Source organism: Scylla paramamosain, chromosome 20 (assembly GCF_035594125.1).
Source record: "Scylla paramamosain isolate STU-SP2022 chromosome 20, ASM3559412v1, whole genome shotgun sequence".
Taxonomy (NCBI): domain Eukaryota; kingdom Metazoa; phylum Arthropoda; class Malacostraca; order Decapoda; family Portunidae; genus Scylla; species Scylla paramamosain.
The window spans coordinates 13668995-13676494 of NC_087170.1; the positions used below are offsets into that span (position 1 = coordinate 13668995).

The 7500-nt window shown below is 43.6% G+C and overlaps 3 long non-coding RNA genes across 4 annotated transcripts in view; all 3 read left to right on the forward strand.

The window, feature by feature from the left end:
- Positions 1-325: 325 nt before the first annotated feature.
- Positions 326-2845, forward strand: LOC135110383 (uncharacterized). Its single transcript, XR_010273231.1, has 4 exons — positions 326-375; positions 1510-1657; positions 2006-2038; positions 2466-2845. It is a non-coding gene; the product is annotated as an uncharacterized LOC135110383 (long non-coding RNA).
- A 711-nt stretch (positions 2846-3556) lies between these two features.
- LOC135110762 (uncharacterized) lies at positions 3557-6206 on the forward strand. 2 transcript variants are annotated; one of them, XR_010273412.1, is made up of 4 exons: positions 3557-3603; positions 4133-4337; positions 5333-5365; positions 5759-6206. It is a non-coding gene; the product is annotated as an uncharacterized LOC135110762 (long non-coding RNA). The 2 variants fall into 2 exon arrangements; XR_010273413.1 differs by having other exon boundaries at positions 3579-3603; positions 4136-4337.
- Positions 6207-7161: 955 nt separating this feature from the next.
- LOC135110763 (uncharacterized) overlaps positions 7162-7500 on the forward strand; it is a 2083-nt gene continuing 1744 nt past the window's right edge. The window contains exon 1 of the long non-coding RNA XR_010273414.1: positions 7162-7425. This is a non-coding gene — a long non-coding RNA (uncharacterized LOC135110763). The remainder of the gene's footprint in view (positions 7426-7500) is intronic.

Genomic DNA, 7500 nt, shown 5'->3' on the forward strand with positions numbered 1-7500 from the left:
ACCCACTCTTCCTCCCCCTCTCCCCCTCTCACTCTCCCCCAAGTATTCCCAGTAACTCTTTATTGACATATCCTTTTGTCCTTGCACGTCCAGTTGACTTTCATGACTCGAACACAGCTACTCTCTTACACTCCCTCATCCTTACCCCTTATCCTTCCTCCCTTATATCCCTCACCCTCTGTTCCTCCATGCACTGTCTTTATTCTTTGCTACGTAATGCCCCATCCCCCCCTCAAGCACGCAGGTGAGGGAGAAAGGAGGATAAGGGGGACAGGTGAGGGGGGTAAGGACAGACTGGGTATATATAGAAGGCGCTGGACAGGTAAGGAGCACAGATTATCTAGGTTCTTGTTGTAAGCTACTGAGGGAGACATGGTAAGTTATTGAGTGAGTGAGTGAGTGAGTGAGTGAGTGAGTGAGTGAGTGAGTGAGTTGATCCGTCAGTCAGTGTGTGGGGGAGTGAGTGAGCCAGTGTGAAGGAGTTGACAGTGTGAGCGAGTGAGTGAGTGAATTATTGAGTGAGTGAGTGAGTGGCTGAGTACGGGATGGAAGGATTCTCTCTCTCTCTCTCTCTCTCTCTCTCTCTCTCTCTCTCTCTCTCTCTCTCTCTCTCTCTCTCTCTCTCTCTCTCTCTCTCTAACATACTATTTCACTACACCTTTACAAACAACACACCATTCCTAAGACACAAATCCCTCTCTTGCTTCTATCCACTCGTATCTATTTTAATCTTTTGGCTGCATGTCAAACCACTTGTCTCGCAAATCTAAAAATCAAGTGTTCGATCCTGGCTCACGGTAATTTATCGGTTGATGAGGTAGCGCTTTCTCGTAACCTATTCCAGCACGTCACTCGATCCAGATATCTATAATATTACTAGGGATAAAGAGATAAAAACATTCAAAATTACTTACACGCCCCATTCTTCTTCCTCGCCTTCCGTATTATCACGCCCAAGGGAAATAAGGATTAGAAAATAACCCTTAGTTCCTTCTGCAGTAGAGACACCTCTTGGCAGAAAACACACATAATCCACTACCTTCATATTCCCTTGTTTTCCCATTCCCAGAGGCGCCCTTAGGGATAAGATCGCTCGAAAGTCACCTTCCTCATTTCTCGCATCTAATTTTTCTTTCTCCAGGATTTACAGGATTTAATGAACAGAATATTTTCCGACTATACAAAGAATGTAGATTTTATATTTATAGCGAAACTTCATTGTTCCCTTCTTTGCCTTTCCCAGCAGTGCCTTCATAAGAAAACGACATTTCGGAAAGGATGGAAAAAGAAGAAAAATAGAAAATAAGTAGAAAATTAGAAAAAAGTCATTAATAAGTAGGAGAAAATAGAAAATATTTTAAAAGTAGTAAAAGTAGTAAAAGCAGAACAAAAGTAGGAAAAACAGTTACATAAGCAGAAAAAAAAATAAAAGAAAAAAGTAATAAAAAGTTGAGCCAAAGTCTATTACGTTTCATCCCAACTTCACTGCCTCTTTCTTCCTTCCTGCAGCAGTGGCGCGCCCTCCTGGTCCTGGTGGTGGTGGTGGTGATGGCGGCCTATGCCAACGCTAAGGCGTGCTGCGGGGGAGGCAATCACGGGGGAGGACACCACGGGGGAGGCTTCGGGGGCGGCGGCGGCTTCGGTGGTGGTAGCGGAGGTAAGACAGGGGTGATTGGGAGGGTTGTGAGGAAGCGGAGGGGAGACGCGGTTGGGAGTGTATGGGGGCAGTTTTGTGGGGAGTGGGATGATGGTGTGTGTGTGTATATGTGTGTGTGTGTATGTGTGTGCGTGTGAATAAGCACATGAATTAGTGACAAAAACACATTATTCGTCCCACAATTATTGACTTACACGCACAAGAAAAGAAAACAAATGAAAGGAACAAATAAATAAATAAAACACACAAAACAAACGTACGATTATAATGAAAAAAAAAACGTTTAATCCGCTAACGTTTCATCGCCTGAACGTTTACTACACAAGCTCCGTTTTCTTTACCTTGCAGGTGGATTCGGCGGCGGCCTGGGTGGCGGTGGAGGTAAGGAGAACGTGGAGGGAGTAGGTGGAGAGGTGGAGGGAGAGAGAGAGAGAGAGAGAGAGAGAGAGAGAGAGAGAGAGAGAGAGAGAGAGAGAGAGAGAGAGAGAGAGAGAGAGAGAGAGAAGGAAATTCGAGGAAATACCAGTGTTGATTTAACTGTTTGAGTGTTCAGTGTGGTGGTGGTGGTGGTGGTGGTGGTGGTGGTGGTGGTGGTGGTGGTAGTAGTAATAGTAGTAGTAGTAGTAGTAGTAGTAGTAGTGTAGTAGTAAGGTGGTAGTAGTAGCAATAATAACAATAGTAATAATGACAACACCAATAATAATAACAATAACAATAACAATAACAATAATAATAATAATAATAATAATAATAATAATAATAATAATAATAATAACCATAATAACCATAATAATACTTTCTCTTTCAGGTTGGGGCAAGTAAATTTTCAGCCGCTGACGACCCTCTAGAAGACATCCCTTGGACACACAGCCCTCTCTCTGACATCCTTACCCTTCCTTTCTTTCTTTCTCCTCCTCCTCTACTCAATCCTTTTCCTCTATCCTTTTTTACTCCTCCTCTTCCTTCTATATCTGCCTTTTCTGTATCCTTCATCCAGAGCTGAGGACGCCCAGAAAAAAAGAAATTGGAGTCCTACAAAATCACACTGAGTAGGATTTCATGTCTGTCTCTCTGTCTGTTTCTGTTCGTCTTGGATAAAAGTGTTTCTTACAAAAATAAAAAGGTTCATTTTTTTTTTCGTTACAGCTGCTAATTCTTCTTTGTTTGTCAATAAATAATTGGATTTGCTTTGGTGTACTTTGATTTTCCTATTCTATGTCTTAAGAAAAACAGAAACAAAAAAAATAATATATTAATTCCTATTTTAAATAACCACTTCATTAATCCATTACTAATTTTCTTTATTCAATACGGAAGTGGAAAAAGAGAAAGAAGGAGCGAAAGGAGGGAAGGGGAAGGATGAGAGGGGAAGGGGAAGGGGGAGGGGAAAGTGGGGAGTTCAGTGACTTCCCTTGTTCACTTGGGGATTTCCAGGTACTGTCACCGTGGTTTGTTCAGGGGGAGCACTGGAAGGGAGGAGGTTGGGGGTTGGTTTGCTCAGGGGGGTCTGGAAGAGAGGGTCAGACCGGAAAGGAAGAGGCTTAATGTAAAGATCTGATGTAGTACTGGGAGGAGGAATGGGAGGCAAGGGGAGGGTAAATGAGTGTCAGATGTTAGGGAGGGAAGAGGGAGGGAGATGAGGGAGGAGGGGAGACAAGCACAGGAAGGAGGGAGATAGGAGGAGGAAGGGAAGGAGGGAGAGGGAGAGACCAGAAGGATGTGGTGTGAAACGGAACAAGGAGGGAGAAGGGGGATGGGAGGGCAAAGAAGACAGGAGAGGGAGGATGGGAAAAATAGGAGTGGTCTTGGGAGATGAGGCACGGAGGGAGGGAGAGAGGGAGGAAAGGAGGGAAGGAGGAAAGGAGGGAAGGAGTGTGGACGCTATATAAACCCGGATTCCTTCTTCAGGAGTACATCTCTTCCCTGAACGTCTCCTCGGCGTGATGGTAAGGCTTTTCTTCCTCCTCCTTTCCCTCCTCCTCCTTCTTCCCCTCCTCCTCCTCCTCCTCCTCTTTCTCCTCCGATACCAAACATCAAAGTCTGTGTTGATTGTTAGATATAAGCAACAATAGTAGTGATAATCTCCTCCTCCTCCTCCTCCTCCTCCTCCTCCTTCAGTTCCATCCTACTCCTCCTCCACCTCTTTCTACTGTTGAATCTCACCTCTTATTCCCTCCTTTACCTCTCATATTTCATGTCTATAGTCTTCCTCCTCCAACTCTTCCTTCAGTTTCATATCTATATTTCCTTAACATTACCTCACTTCTACTCTACCGCCTCCTACTATTGAATCTTATGTCTTCCCTCTTCTTTCACCTCTTTTATTATTTCTCCACAGTCTTCCTCCTCTTCCTCCTCTTCCACGTACAGCAGATAAACAATTAATTAACACCAGTATGCCCAACCTTGCTTCCCTCCCTCCTTCCTTTCCTCCCTTCGACCCTCCTTCCCTCCCTCCCTCCTTCCCTCCTACAGCAGTTTCGACGTGCCCTGCTGGCCCTGGCGATGGTGGTGTTGGTGATGGCGGCCCAGGTCACCGGCAAGGCGTGCTGCGGGGGTCATCACGGTGGTCATCATGGCGGAGGGAACCACGGCGGAGGCAACCACGGAGGTCACAATGGCGGACACGGGGGAGGAGGAGGATTCGGGGGCGGCGGCGGCTTCGGGGGAGGTAGTGGAGGTGAGGAAGGGGAGGGAGAGAGGGAGGTTAGGTTTTTTTGGGGGGAGTAGGAGAGGTGAAATGATTGAAGATGAATTGGGGAGATGGTGAAGGTGAGGATGGGTTAGGGTTATCTGGGAGAGATGGTGGGGTGAAGTGAATGAAGATGAAAAAGGGAAGGAGGTGGTGGAGGCAGTGCAAGTAAGAAGGGGGAGGTTAAGATTCTATTGGGGGGGAGAAAGTGGGGATGAAGTGAATAAGGATGAATTAACCTATCACATAATTCTCTTATAGTAATAATAATCATAATGACATCAAGACACTACTATTAAACCTAAAATGTGACCCGTTTTATTTGCTCATTTCATTTTTATTTACTTATTTTATCTGTTTTATTCTATTTTATTTTTTTCCCTTCCTTTTGTGTTCAAGTTTACTGTCTTTAATTAAGTAATCTCTCAAGTGGCTTCTTTTTTCGAGTTTCTTGTTGCCCCTGGCCAGTGCCCCTCTTACATACAACACTCAATATCACACATTTCAAGCCTGATAACAGTACTTTAAAAATTGACCCGTTCTGTGCATGTATTTTATCATTACCATTCAAAATTCTGTTTTTAACAATACTCCACATCACGAATTTCAAGATTTTTTTTACATTTTTTCCCTTGGTCTGTTTCCCTGGTATAAAAACAGGTTTTCTATATTTTCCCTAAAGAAAACCTGGACTGGAAACTAAAACGAACATCTAAAAGCATTATGAACAAGTTTTCTTCATCGTTTCCTTCTTATTTTCCCCATTTGGTCTGTTTTCCTGGTACAAATTATAATAGTCTTCCACATTTTCCGTAAAGAAGTCCTGTACTGGAAACATAAGGGAACATCTACTACTTCCTCCACCTTAATTTCCCTCGCCACTCGCCTTAATCATTTGCATAATTTTTGTCTAGTCATCCGCGTAAAATTTTCCCCATTTTCTATAGTCAACTATTCGCTCACAACCCGTTTTCTTTATGCAGGAGGATTCGGTGGCGGTTTTGGCGGTGGTGGAGGTAAGGAGTGTGTGTGTGTGTGTGTGTGTGTGGGAGCGGGGAGTGTCTACTGGGAGGGAGGGAAAGGAGGGATTGAGGGAGAGAGGGAGAAGGGGAATGGTTCAGACAAGCGTCATTGTTGATTTAACTGTTTAGGTGTTCACTGTGGTGGTGGTGGTGGTGGTAGTAGTAGTAGTAGTAGTAGTAGTAGTAGTAGTAGTAAAAGCAGTAGTAGTAGTAATAATAATAGTAATAATAATGATAATAATAATAATAATAATAATAATAATAATAAGTAGTAGTAATAGTAGTAGTAGCAGCAGTAATAATAATAATAATAATAATGATAATAATAATAATAATAATAATAATAATAATAATAATAATAATAATAACAATACACTACTGTTGCAGGATATGGGAAATGAAATCCCAGCCACTGACTATCTTTCGGAAAGCAACATCCTTTAGACCCACAATCCTATCTCTGGAATCCTTACCCTGTCCTTCCTTCCTCCTACTCCTCTCAACCTCTCACTCTCCCTCCCCCTCCTTCCCCGAGAGCTGAGGACGCCCAACACCTGTCCGGGAGTCCTAGAAAGGTAAGACACGCAGCAGAATCCCACGGTCTCTTCACTATAGGATACTCTGAGGATATCCTGCCTGTCTGTTTGTCTGTGTGTCTGTTTTTGTTTTTCGGTGATACTAAAGAAAAAAAAATTGTAATGTTTATAAAATGTTAATTCTTGTAGCTTTTGTCCAGCATTTTTCGGTGAGCAAAATTTTGTATCACTTCATAATAACTGTTAATTGTTAGTTTTTTGTTATCTGTTATTTGTTAATGATTAAACAATTGGTTATATTTTTATGTTTTCCTTTATTCCTTACTCTCATTTAATTTTGTCCTGAGGAAAGTGATAAGCGAACTGAATAACAAACCGATTCACTAACTAATGGAGCGATAAAACAAAACAAAAAAGCAGAAACCACATTACAACTCACCAGATAAATAAATAAATAAATAAATAAACAAATAAATAGACATGAAAAATCCACAAGGGGAGGGAGGAATGGAGACCCTTGGGAAAGTACTCGTGAGTTCAGTGACTTACTACTACAAGAAGGGAGGGAAGGAGGAGGGGAAAAGAGCGAGGGGGGATGGGGCTGTACTAATAGAAAGGACGAGGAAAGGTAAACAGTATGATGCCTGGAGGAGGAGGAGGAGGAGGAGGAGGGAGATAGGTACGCTGGGAAGCAGGGCAGTGGAGAAAAGTTGGAGAAGGAGGTAAAAGAGAGGGAGAGAGGTAAAGAGAGAGAGGGAAGGAGGGAGGGAGGGAGGGAGGGAGGAAAGAAAGACAGTATATATACCCAGATCTCTTCGTCAGGTGGGTATTTTCTTGTTCGTCTACCCCAGTGTGATGGTAAGGCCCTTCCTCTCCTACTTCTACTCCTCCTCCTCCTCCAGCATTGCAAGGACCTAAAAGATGTTTTGCTTTGTTTTTCTTTGTATTCCTTTGTATTCCTATTTCTTATCTTCCTGCTCCTTTTTCTTATCCGTTTTTTTTTTTCTTTTCTTTTTTTTTGTTTTTTTTTTGTTTTCGCTGTTGTTCTTGTCAATATTTCTATCATTTTCTTTTTCTTGTTCTTCTTTTCTTATTATTATTCTTATTCGTCTTCTTCTCTTCATCATCCTCCTACCCTTCATCGTCCTGCTCCTCCTCCTCCTTTCTTATTTTCGTTGTTGTTCTTTTTAATATTTCTTTTCTTCTTTTTCTTCTTCATTTACTCATCTTCCCTCACCACCCACGCCTCCGTCAGCAGCTGCGGTGCGCCCTCGTAACCCTATCAGTGGTGGTGGTGGTGGTGGTGGTGATGACTACCAAGGTCACTGCGGAGGCGGAGGCGGAGGCGGAGGCTGAGGCGTGCTGTGGGGGTCACCATGGCGGCCACCACGGAGGTCACCACGGGGGTCACCACGGGGGTCACCATGGAGGGTCATCATGGTGGCTTCGGAGGTCACCATGGGGGTCATCACGGAGGTCACCACGGAGGTCACCACGGTCACCATGGCGGTTACTATGGTGAGTAGTGAGGTGGTTTAGTGGCTTAGTGGTCTGAAAGCTTGTCTCACTTGCCAGCCATCCAGGGTTCGAATC